At 39.5% G+C, this 13297-nt stretch overlaps 1 protein-coding gene across 6 annotated transcripts in view; it reads left to right on the forward strand.

Moving 5' to 3' along the window:
• The window catches only part of RSPH3 (radial spoke head 3), a gene marked incomplete at its 5' end in the record, with an annotated part of 74683 nt that overhangs the window by 35017 nt on the left and 26369 nt on the right, over window positions 1-13297 (forward strand). Inside the window, one exon of one of the 6 annotated variants that reach the window (XR_014267665.1) lies at window positions 8729-11999. The exons of the other annotated variants lie outside the window; for them this stretch is intronic. Of the gene's footprint in view, window positions 1-8728; window positions 12000-13297 lie in introns of those variants that run through there. 6 annotated transcript variants of the gene reach the window in all.

The following is a 13297-nucleotide window of genomic DNA, read 5'->3' on the forward strand; positions in this document are numbered from 1 at the left end:
GTTTAGAAAATGGTTTCTTATATATGACATCAAAAGCATAAATGACAGAAGAAAAAAATAGATAAATTTGATTTCATCAAAATTTTAAATGTTGTTCTTCAAAGGACACCATCAAGAAAGTAAAAAGACAAACCACAGAATGGGAGAAAACATGTTCAAACCGTATACCTAATAAGGAACTTATATCCAAACTATACAAAGAACTCTTACAACTCAACAATAAAATGACAACCCAATTTAAAAATCAGCAAAGGATTTGAATAGACATTTTTCCAAAGAATTTAAACAAATGGGCAATGAGCACATGAAAGGGGTTCAATGTCATTAGTCAACAAGGAAATACAAATCAAAATCACATTATTATACTACTTCATACCCACTAAGATGGCTAAAATCAAAGCCAGACAATAACAAGAGATCATGAAGATAAAGAGAAATTGGAAAGCTCATTTACTGCTGATGGGATTGTAAAATGGTACAGCCACTTTGGAAAACAGTTTGGCAGTTTCTTAAAATGTTAAACATAGAGTTACGTATGACCCTGCAATCCATTCCTAGGTATTCCATTTCTCCACCCAGGAGAAATAAAAACATATCCACACAGAAATGTGTACATGAATGTCCATAGCAGCATTATTCATAAAAGCCAAAAAATGGAAAGAATCTAAATATCCATCAATGAATAGATAAACAAAAAGTAGTATATCCAAACAATGCAATATTATTTGGCAATAAAAAGAATGAAGTGCTGTTTATATGCTATAACATGGATGAACCTTGAAAATAAATTATACTGTAGAAAGAAGCCAGTCATAAGTCACATTATGTCATTCTATTTATATGAAATGTCCAGCATAGGCAAATGCTAGAGGCAGAAAGTAAATTTGTGGTTGCCAGAGGCTGTAGAGGGTGTAACTGGAATGCCTGCTAATGGGTATTAAGTAATGAAAATGCTCTAAATAATGGTCATAGTTGCACCGAGTTGTACATTTTAAAAGGATGAGTTTTATTATATGTAAGTTATGTCTCCATACAGCTGGCATAAAAAAGTTAATGTTTATAAAGATGACCTTGAAGCATCAAAACATTAGTGAAATTATGTTCAGTGCATTCCATGTAAGATTCTTAGTGTGTAATGCTCTATAGAAAAATTTGAAGATCAGACAACTGCACAATTTTGCTGTCCACAATAATTTATTCTTCAGTCTTCCTGGATAGATGAAAGACTGTTTTTCTGCCCCAAATATGTTCAGTAATTGAGGCTTCCTATAGATAAACTAGTTTTTGCTGTCGCACAAAAAAAGAGCATCATATTCTCAGTCTTTTGAATTGTTGCTCCTTCAGATATACGTACCTTAGGGTAAAGAGTTCCATGAAAGAATTTCAAAAGAGCAGATTTCCACCACCTAATAAGTACCAATAACTAAAAAGCTCTCCCCTTTAAAACAACAAAATATACATGGGGAAAAAACCCAGCAAACACACTGCTTTTAATTTTCTACACGTGGAATTGTTTTTTTGCAAATATTCTTTGCTGACTTAGGGTATATGACTATGTCTCAGTCATTTAGGAAATATTTAAATCCATTAGGAAATTCCAACTGTCAGAATAGTAAATATTATTAAAATTCCAAAAAAATAAAGAAAAACTTAAAGTTTTAAACCCTAGAGATGGCTGAGATACAATACCAGTTTATTTACAAGTCAATCCTTCTTGCCACATGATGGTTTCTAACCCATTCTACTATGAGTTCACTGTGAGTCTACCAGAAGAATTTCTGCATTTCAAGGTGAAAGAATTTTCGTGGCCATCAAAATTCAGCAAGCAAATAAAGTTAAGGATTTATGACAGGACATTGATCATGTATGGATTTCAGGCCCTAAAAATGAGTTGAAGACCATATAATCATAGCACAGAAAGAGACTTGAGAACCTGTCTAATCCTGTGGATCTCAAAATTCGATTTAGTCCTCAACAACTCTTCATTAAGCATGGCAAACGTCGAAAAATAAGGACAGTGCTATGAGTTTTTTGTTTAAAGATCTTTAATTCTGAGATTATATTTGGGAAGGGGGTGATGAAAGCAATTGAAATAAAGGTAACAGAGGGTAGTTGCTTGGGATTTTTCCCTCTACATGTGCATTCTTAAACTTGTTTTTTAAAAGTTATGAGTCTGTGGAATCTAAAAATGTAGGAATATTTGTCCAGACCTCCCTCGTCTCTTGAGTAGAGTACATATATTAATAACTCCTGATAATTCCTATCCTATAAATGAAACTAGCAGAAATTCTTTTCATTGGGAGTGAGAGGAGGCTTGAAATTTTACTTTCTAGTATCACTTTCAAGATCTATAGACTTTTTTATTGAGGTGTAATTGATTTACAATATTATATTAGTTTCAGGTGTACAACGTAATGATTCAATATTTTTATAGATTGTAATTCATTTAAAGTTATTATAAAATATTAGCTATATCCCCTGTGCTGTACAATATGTCCTGTAGCTTATTTATTTTATACATAGTAGTTCATACCTCTTAATCCCCTATCCCTACCTTGCCCCTCCCCTCCCCATTCTTCTCCGCACTGGTAACCACTGATTTGTTCTCTATATCTGTGGGTCTGTTTCTGTTTTGGTATGTTCATTCATTTGTTTTATTTTTTAGATTCCACATATAAGTGATAACACACAGTATTTGTCTTTCTCTGTCTGACTTATTTCACTAAGCATAATACCCTCCAGGTCCATCCATGTTGTTGCAAATGGCAAAATTTCATTCTTTTTTATGTCGGAATAATACTCCATCATATATATACCAAATCTTCTTTATCCAGTCATCTGTTGATGGACACTTAGGTTGCTTTCATATCTTGGCTATTGTAAATAATGCTCTATGAACATTGGGGTGCATGTATCTTTTCAAATTAGTGTTTTTGTGGGGTTTGGGGATATATATACCCAGGATTGGAATTGCTAGATCATATGGTAGCTCTATTTTTAGTTTTTTAAGGAACCTCCATACTGTTTTCCATAATGGCTGCACCAACTTGCATTCCCATCAACAGTGAACTAGGGTTCCCTTTTCTTCACATCCTTGCCAGCATTTGTTATATGTGGTCTTTTTGACAAAAGTCATTCTGACAGGTATGAGGTGATATTCATTATGGTTTTGATTTGCTTTTCCCTGGTGATTAGTGATGTTGAGCATCTTTTCATGTGCCTATTGGCCATCAGTATGTCTTCTTTGGAAAAATGCCTATTAAGGTCTTCTGCCTGTTTTTTAATTGGGTTGTTTGTTTTTTCTATATTGAATTTTATGAGCTGTTTATATATTTTGGATATTAATGCCTCATCAGTCATATCATTTGCAAATATTTTCATATTTTCTCCCTTTCTGTATGTTGTCTTTAATTTTGTCAGTGATTTCCTTTGCTGTGTAAAGGCTTTTAAGTTTAATTAGGTCCCATTTGTTTATTTTTGCTTTTGTCTCCTTTGCCTGAGCAGACAGATCCAAAAAGATATTGCTACGAGTTATGTTAAAGAGTGTTCTGCCTGTGTTTTCTTCTGTGGTTTCAGGTCATACATTTAGGTCTTTAATCCATTTTGAGTTTATTTTTGTATGTGGTGTGAGAAAATGTTCAAATTTCATTCACTTTCCAGTTTTCCCAGCACCAGTTATTGAAGAGACTGTCTTTTCTCCACTGTATATTCTTGCCTCCTTTGTCATGAATTAATTGACCATAATTGTGTGGGTTTATTTCTGAGCTCTCTATTTTGTTTCATTGATCTACGTATCTGTTTTTGTGCCAGTACCATTACTTTTTGATTACTGTTGCTTTGTAGTATAGTCTGAAGTCAGGGCATGTGATACCTCCACCTTTGTTCCTTTTTCTCAAGATTGCTTTGTCTATTCAGGATCTTTTCTGGTTCCAGATAAATTTTAGGATTATTTGTTCTAGTTCTGTGAAAAGTTTAATAGGGATTGCATTAAATCTGTAGATTGCTTTGGGTAGTATGGGCATTTTAACAATATTAATTCTTCCAATACATAAACATGGGCTATCTTTCCATTTTTTTGTATCATCTTCAGTCTCCTTTATCAGTGTTTTGTAGTTTTCAGAGTATAGGCCTTTCACCTCCTTGGTTAAGTTTATTCCTAGGTATTTTATTCTGTTTGATGTAATTTTAAACAGAATTGTTTTATTGCTTTTTCTTTTTGATAGTTCATTATTAGTGTACAGAAATGCAACAGATTTCTGTATATTAATTTTGTATCCTGCAACTTTACTGAATTCTAATAGTTTTTTGGTGGAGACTTGGAGACTTCAGGGTTTTCTATATAAGGTATCGTCATCTGCAAATACGTGACAGTTTTACTTCTTCCCTTCCAATTTGGATGACTTTTCTTTTTCTTGTCTGAGTGCTGTGGCTAGGACTTCCAATAATATGTCAACTAGAAGTGGCAAGAGTGGACATCCTTGTCTTATTCTTGATTTTAGAAGAAAAGGTTTCAGCTTTTCACCATTGAGTATAATGTTAGCTGTCATAAATGGCCCTTATTATGTTAAGATATGTTCCCTCTATACCAACTTTGATAAGAATTTTTATAACGTTGAATTTTGCCAAATGCTTTTTCTGCATCTATTGAGATGATCATGTGATTTTTATCCTTCATTTTGTTCATGTGGTGTGTCAGATTAATTGATTTGTGGATATTGAACCATCCTTGCATCCCTGGAATTAAATCCCACTTAATCATGGTATATGATCCTTTTTAAATATTGTTGAATTCTGTTTGCTAATATTTTGTTGAAGATTTTTGCATCTATATTCATCATACATATTGACCTGTAATTTTTTTTTAATTAATTAATTAATTATTTATTTATTTTTTGGCTGTGTTGGGTCTTCGTTTCTGTGCGAGGGCTTCCTCTGGTTGCGGCAAACGGGGGCCACTCTTCATCGCGGTGCGTGGGCCTCTCACTATCGCGGCCTCTCTTGTTGCGGAGCACAGGCTCCAGATGCGCAGGCTCAGTAGTTGCGGCGCACGGGCTTAGTTGCTCCGCGGCATGTGGGATCTTCCCAGACCAGGGCTCGAACCCGTGTGCCCTGCATTGGCAGGCAGATTCTCAACCACTGCGCCACCAGGGAAGCCCTTAACCTGTAATTTTCTTTTTTTGTAGTGTCTTTGTCTGATTGTAGTTATCAGGGTAATGGTGGCCTTATAGAATAAATTTGGGAACGTTTCCTCCTCTTCAATATTTTGAAATAGTTTGAGAAGGATAGGTATTAGCTCTTCTTTATATGTTTGGTAAAATTCCCCTGTGAAGCCATCCAGTTCTGGACTTTTGTTTGCTGGGAGTTTTTAAATTACTAATTCAATTTCACTACTAGTGATCAGTCTGCTCAGATTGTCTATTTCCTCCTGATTCAGTCTAAGAGATAGTATGTTTCTAGAAACTTATCCATTTCTTCTAGGTTGTCCAAGGATCTATAAACTTTTAAAAAGTAATTTTATTGTTGTTTATTCCATTATTTTATTTCATTGAGACGATTTGGAAGTTATTAAACATTATTAAAAAGGAAAAAGATCACCTATAATCTCACCACCAAAAGCTAATAGGAGTTATCACCTATAATATTTTCTTCCAGTCTTTTTTTTTTTAACATGAATGTGTATGTTTATAATTCCACCAAATTGGGATCATGTTGAATATAGTTTCATTTTCTGCTGTTATCATTTAATCTCTTTTGCATTTCACACTTTATTCAGTATTCTTTACAAACAGTACCTAAAGTGCAATTACTGGTTTAATGATGTCCTACTGTTGGTCCTTGAGGAACTTTAGGCTCAATACATATTGATGTTAACTGCTTTCCAGAAAGATTGCCCCAGCTTTTTACCCTCCCATCAAGGTCAGTGTAATTTGGATGTTGTATTTTTACCTTCTTGAAATAAATCACCTTTAAGCTAAAAGGCAAATAGGAATCTCAACCTCCAGTAATGACAGAATAAGACCTGACTGGAGAACTCCCCACAGAAAGCAACTGTAAGCCCTAGACACAATACAAAAAGCAACTATCTCAATGAATTGGAGAGTGAACAGAGCAGACAGAATTTGGTGGAAAGGACAAGCAGAGTAGGAGAGGAGGGAGCTGCACAAAGTAAGTTCCCTGTTTTATGGCTTCTATTCTGGGGTTAAATGTGGTCTATGAGTAGTACATGGTCTTGGAGGAGGTGCTAATTGAAAACAGCAATCTCTTTGGCCAGAGAATCATGGCCACTGAAGAGAGTAGAGGAATCTTGGAAGGGAAAGAGCAAGAAAGGGTTCCACCAAATATGTCTACTCACATCTGAGTGACCCCTGAACCATGTATATATAAACCAAACTGAGCAGCTCATCTAAGGACAAAATATCTGAACTGAGACTGGAACTGTCACCCAAAAAATAGATTTTACAATTCAAGCACAGACAAGATAGTTGCCTGCTTAAACAAAAGAAACAATCATGTGAGAAAAATAACAGAATTCAGAATTTCCCCAATTTAATATTTATCATTACTGGGGTACAGTCGATACCTACTTGTCATATAAAGAACCAAGAGAATGGAACACATTCTCAAGGTAAAAGAAAATCAACTGAGTCCAACACCAGGATGTTCCAGATACTGGGACTAGAAGACAGTGATTTTAAACAGCTGTCTTCTTCAGTGAAGTAAAATAGAATATGCTTTCAATAAGTAAAAACTAAGAAATATCAGGAGAAAAATAGAAATGATTAAAGAAAGAACAAAATGACATTCTAGAACTGACGAATTTCTGAAGTTTTTAAATTATTGGATGAACTTATCAGACAAATGGAGATGACAGAATAAATAGTATACTTGAAGAGAAATCAATAGAAACTATTCAGTGTGAAGAACAGAGAAAAAAGTGAAAGATATCAGATGGTCAGTGAACACCAAGCAGAATAAACAGGAAAAATTTCACACCAGGGCACATCATAGTCAGACTGTTGAAAGCCAAAACTAAATAGCAAATGTTGAAAGTCATAAGAGGAAAATGACACGTTACATACTGGGGAAAAATGATTTGATTAACAAATGAGTTCAAATCAGAAACTGTTCAGGCCAGAAGAGAATGGACCAACATCTTCAAAGTGTGAAAGAAACAGTCGACCTGGAAATATATACCCTTCAAGAATAAAGGTGAAATAAAGACATTTTCAGACCAAAGAAGACAGAATTTATCACCAAGAAACCTACATTTCAAGAAATGCTAACAGAAGTTCTTCAGGCTGAAGGGAAATGATACCAGATAGAAAGTTGGATCCTCAAAAAATAATAAAGAGGATGAGAAAGGATAAATATCGAGACACGCAAAAGATGATTTTCTTCTTTTTGCTTTTTCCACTTTTAAATTCTTGATACAGTGTAAGTTTTATAGCTGTTTAAAGCAAAAATTATAAAAATTGTCCTTGATAATAAACAATTAAGTGTTTACTCAGCAAAGGTTTATGAGTACCTATGAGAACAAAATTGCATACTTAATATATGCCAGGTACCATATCAAGCCTTTTTGCATGCATCAATTTAATTATCACAATAGTCCTATAAGATAAGAATTCCCATTTTACATTAGAGGAAACTGAGACTGTGAGAACTTAGGTGACTTGCCTATGGCTGGCCTGCTCGTGCACAGCAGAGCCAGTACCTGATTACAGTTCTGCCGGATCCTCAAGCCCAGGCTCTCAACTCCCTGTACTGTGCTGCCTCCCATCTATTTGGACTATAAGGTATGAGACACATCTGGAAATACGAAGTGCCAGAAGAGAGATAGAGACCAGAGCCTGCAGTGCTAGTGGGAGGAGAGATCAATGTGGACTGCAGAGAAACAGGGAAACCTTTAATGAAGAGGGGGAGATTTTAATAGGGCCTTGAACAATGGTTAGGGTTTGTATTGGCTTTAAGGTAGGAATAAGCAAAATATTTGGGAAGGAAGTATGGGGTTAGTAAACCTATTAGACTTACACTAACATTTCATGGTGGAAACCGGTATGAAATTGGTTTAGAAAAGTAAATTAGAGGGAATTCCCTGGCTGTCCAGTGGTTGGGACTCCGTGCTTTCACTGCCGAGAACGCAGGTTCAAATCCCTGGTCAGGGAACTAAGATCCTGCAAGCCACACCAAAAAAAAAGAAAAAAGAAAAGTAAATTGGAGCCAGGCTGGAAAAGCTTGGATATAAGGATAAGGTATAGCCATGTGTCTGTGTGTGTGTGTGTATTTTATATATATATGTATATAAAATCATATCAGAGACACTTTTCCAAACCTTAGACACCTCACTAGTATAATCAGTCCTCTCCCTCCTTTCCTTCACACCCACTTCTTGAAACAGGGACTGCACTTGTCCTCCCGTTCTTACCTCCTACTCTTTTCAAACCCATGGCAATCTGGATTTTGTCTTCATCACTCCTCTGAAACTGGTCATCCTAAAGTCTCCAGTGATTTCTCAAGTTTCAGATGCAGACTTGCTTATCTTACTGACTTTCACAGTAATTAACACTCCTAAGCCCTCCTGTGTGAAGCTGAAGCTCATTCTCACGTGTCTGTGTCTTGGTCTGTCCCACGTGCTCTTCTCCCCTCCTTTCTCTGCTGGTAGTCAGTGTTCTTCAAGGTTCTCTTCTCTCTCATCTCTCACTTAGTGCTTCTACTCCCCAAATCGCAGGTAATCTCATCAGCACCCACGACTTCAACCCACCTGCACTCTGATGAGACCTCGGGCCTAAGCTCCAAATCTGTATCTCTAACCATCTCTGGATAGCTCTGTCCAGAACTATGAACTACTTCCAAGTTATCAAATTAGCCTGCCAGAGATTCATGGATGCTGGTAAATTTTGGCATAAGACTCCTGAGTCAGAGACATAGGGTGATGTGTTACTCACGGCAAGAGTTGTACCCAGAATATCAGCGTTTTTGTGCTGGTTCTGGAACCCTAGTTCCCACAATGCAAAATGAAGGCCTGATGGAACTTGGACATGCGGTGAGTGGCCTTATGGGAGAGGAACGTGAGCTTAGAGAACTCCAGTCTTTTATAGTGGGCAGCAAGCATGCCTGCTCTTTGCTCCAGAGGGAGACACTATCTTTTTCTTCAAAAGTTGTTCAAGTGTTTTGGGACTTCCCTGGCGGTTCAATGGTTAGGACTTCACCTTCCAATGCAGGGGGTGCAGGTTTGATCCCTGGTTGGGGAGCTAAGATCCCACATGCGGCCAAAAAACCAAACCATAAAAGAGAAGAAATATTGTAACAAATTCAATAAAGACTTTAAGAACAGTCCACATCAAAAAAAAAAAAAAGTTGTTCAAGTTTTCTTCAAAGGTTATTTGCTATCTAAACATCCCTGAAAAGATAGTCTGAAACAAAGGACAGTCCATGACTTGCTCTCAAGATGCACAGAAACTCAGGTGACTCATAGAGAATTGTTTCTTTACAAGTTCCATTTTGCTCTCACACCGGCCTCTCAAATTCAAGACATAGTTAAACAAATTCATCATCATCTTCTGAATTGGTTCCTTTCTGTCTTCACTATATTGAATTAGTGGTACTACCCACCATTGATTTCCTTACTTCTATACATCAATATAGGCTAAAAGCTGAAATACTTAAAAATAAATCAAAAAATCTCAATGGCTTAAACACAATAAAACTTTGTATTACTCTTATGTAAAACCCAGTTCAGATGTTCCTGGGATGGTGACTCTCCTGAGAATCTCCCTTACAAAAAAGTAAACCAAATATCCAGGCTGTTCCTGTCTTGTGGCTCCACAATCCTGTGGCTTCAGGGTCTCTTTGGCTTAATCACATGTGCAGTCATTCAACTCGACAGTGTTCCCTCTCCCGTCATTTTCTTCTAGACCATTGCCACCATCTGCCTCCAGTCTTACCGTCCTCTCACTTCTACTCTGGCAGTCCATCAGAACTTTAGATCTGATTGTGTCACTTTCCTCCTGAAAATCCTTCATTATCTTAACCATAGTGTACAAAGTATAAAGTCCTTAATAGGACATGCAGGCCCTCTGTGATCTGGCCTCTTCCTATCTTTCCAGGCACATTTCCCATGACTCTTGCACACATAGCCCTTTGTTCTCACCAAATCAAATTACTAATGATTTCCTGATTTTTATTTCCTCTGGTTTGCGCTCTGCTTTTGCGCGTGTTGTTCCTCTTGCCTATAAACCTCCCCCAACCACTGCCACACACACACATACGCACACATGTACACACACACCATTTGCCTGTTTAGCAAACTTCTCATCCTTAAATACTCAGCTAAAGTGTCCCCACTTCATGAAGCCTGCCTTAGGACTGTAGCGTTCTGGCAGCACACATACCAGCCTGAATAGTACTTACGGGAGGAAAACTTAGAAACAGGAGTAGTAAAGTGCAGAGTTTCCCCATTCTCCATCACAATCTGGGGTAGCTGACAGGGATTGAGCAGAGCTGGAACTAGACTCCAGGAGAGAAACCTCAGCCCTGTGTTATGACATGCATCTGATCAGTTGCATAATAGGGTAAGTATTAGGCCCTCCCCTAGCATGATCAGGGTCTGGGATCCAGGCCTTATAGTTGCAGCTGTATAACGTGGTGGATCCGTGATTTACACCTCTGATCTGCCACTCAGCATTCCATCAGGACTGACTGCACTGCCTTAAGCACCCAGCTGTGGCCAGTTTCCTTAGCGCAGATCGAAGATTCCAGTGGTCCTGTTCCATGGAAAGCCAACTCCATCTCTGAAAGGCCAGTTCTGCAGAGGCGGAGTCCTGGATAGGTTGACCCCTACCTCAGTTCACCTTCCTACATCCAAAAGCTGCCTCATTCCTTGTTCCTTCAGCATCTCATACCATTTCACTCACGAGGACTGAGATGCCAGTCCTTGACATACTCTAAAGAGGCATTGCAGAACAGCCTAGAGGCCGTAAGATCCAGATCCAGGCAAGAAAAGAAGTCACAAGATCAGAGCCAGCATCACGGGTGTGGCACCTGTGTCCCATTGCTTTTATAGGGTCTCGAGCTTGATTTAATGCTCTGTTGTCACTATCTTGAAATTGTTAATAGTTTTTGCACAGGGGCGCCACATTTTTATTTTGCACTGCACCCGCAAACTAATGTAGCCAGTCCTGTCCAGGGTGTTCCCTGGAACATCGTAAACAAGCATCCTTCTCATTCTTATACGTGGGAGACTGACTGTTCTAACTCACTGCTGGTGTCGATCCATATTCAACACGACGTGTTGGCCAGTGGGCAGACAGGCACACCCTTAGGCAGCCAGCAGAATGTCAGGAGCGATCCTCTTATCTAGAACCACCCTGGCCAAGGAAGCAGGCCAGCCTGCTGGATCTTTATGCCTTGGAAAATCTCACTGGCTCTTTGTCCAAGCACAGCTAACAGATCGATATCACTGTTGTCAGCTCAGTTACCCCCAGCCAAGAATGAAGCCACTTGAGCAATTGTGGTGTCTCCTATATTCCACCGGAATATTCCACCATCACAGGAAGGTTGCCCACTCACACTGGGGCCGGGGGACGGCTGCTCTGGGTAAGTGTCACGTGTAGTCACAGGGATCAGTTGGTCAGTGGCCATTCTGCCCAGCAGTGGGCACAGCGATGCCATGAGAATGGGCTCTCTGAGGTCAGCAGCGTTGCTCTCAAGCATTCTCCAGTGACACCCCTGTCATCCTGGCACACTGAGCATGGCCTGCTCAGCCCCAGGGCCAAAGGTCCATTGCTGGCACTATCTTACCTCAGATTCAGCCCCCATCACGTGGTGTTATCGCTGTTCATCAGCCAGTTTCTACCACTAGACTGTGAGCTCCCTGAGGACCAAGATATGCTTTGCATTTGAATTTTCGGTTCCACATCGTGGGCATCAACAAATGTCCACCACGTGAACAAAACCAAGGAAGGATTAGCCAACATCCGTCTGGCTTAAACTTCAACAAAGCTATTACATCAAGCTCACTTCATTTAATTGTTTTCCGTATTTTTCTGACCCCTTAGTTTGCCGGTACCCATTCTTATAATTCACCTCAACTCATACATCACACTTGTAGTGTAGGAACAGTGCTTGCCCAAATGACCAACGCCTTGTTTACTTTTTCATATACCTAGTAATATTTTTGTGTCAACCAATTTTCATGCTTTCTTATGACTTTGGTTTTTCCTAAATTTCTAGTATCTGATCACTTTTTTAATAAGATGAATCAATAAGATACACTATTGCGGATGTGTTACCAACATCACCTAAAAAAAAACTCGTTTCAAAAGTAATTTTGGCAATTAAGTTAATCAGTGACTCATTTTTGTTAGTTACCTTGTTGGTTAAAACTAAGTTACTCAGTGCTTTAAAGGTAAACTTATTAACTGCCTCTTGGTTGAGTTTCTGTGTTCTCTGTAATGCAGTCATGCCACAGGGTGGTAAACTGGACTCCGTTCTCAGGGGTTGCACTGAGGCCGCTGAGAAAGAGGCAGGAGGTGCAGAGCTACTGCCTGGGGAGCAGGGGCGCTTGGAGCAGGGCCCCGAGGAGCTGCAGGGAGCCAAGTACCCCAGAGTGGGGGTCCTTTGGGGGTGACTGGGGTGCTGTGCAGTTTCTAGGCCGGAAGGAGGCTTCCCGGGGACCACTCAGGAGTTTGACCTACAATCCCTGGAGTTGGAGTTAATTGCCGTTGAAGGGTTTATAGCAAACTTTAAGAAGTATCACCAAATAATAAAGAATGGATTTACACAGCACGTCATAAGTGACAACCTGCTGGACAGGAGCATTCAGACTCCCCTCAGGACATTTTAGGGCAGGACCTACCATGCCCCTTGTTCCCGCCCACCCCACTGACCAACAGCTTGGTGACTTGAGCATCTGGCAGGCGAAAGTGCTGGCTGGAGCCCCGGATGGCCCGCCAGCCCTCAGAGCTACCCCAGCGGCTGATGGCAGAGCCCACTTCTTCAGTCAGTGTGAGACAAAGAGCCAAGCCCTTACATCCACCATCCAGAGGGCCCTGATGGCAGAGCACAGCTGCCCACCTTGGTGGGGTCTCCCTCTCCCTGGCCCGGGCTCGGAGGGGTCAGAAACAGGCATTCACAGCAAGTTGGGGAGACTGGGGGAGAAAAGGAGGAAGGGCCCGACACACCAGCCCCAGGCCTCTGCCACCCCACTGCAGACCAGCAAACCTGAAGCTGGCTGAGTCCCGGAAGGGGAGGCGCTTCTGGTTGGATGAGAGTCTGGATTTTGACTATTGCACTGCAT

This window comes from Balaenoptera physalus (genome assembly GCF_965194825.1).
Source record: "Balaenoptera physalus genome assembly, chromosome: 9".
Taxonomy (NCBI): Eukaryota; Metazoa; Chordata; class Mammalia; order Artiodactyla; family Balaenopteridae; genus Balaenoptera; species Balaenoptera physalus.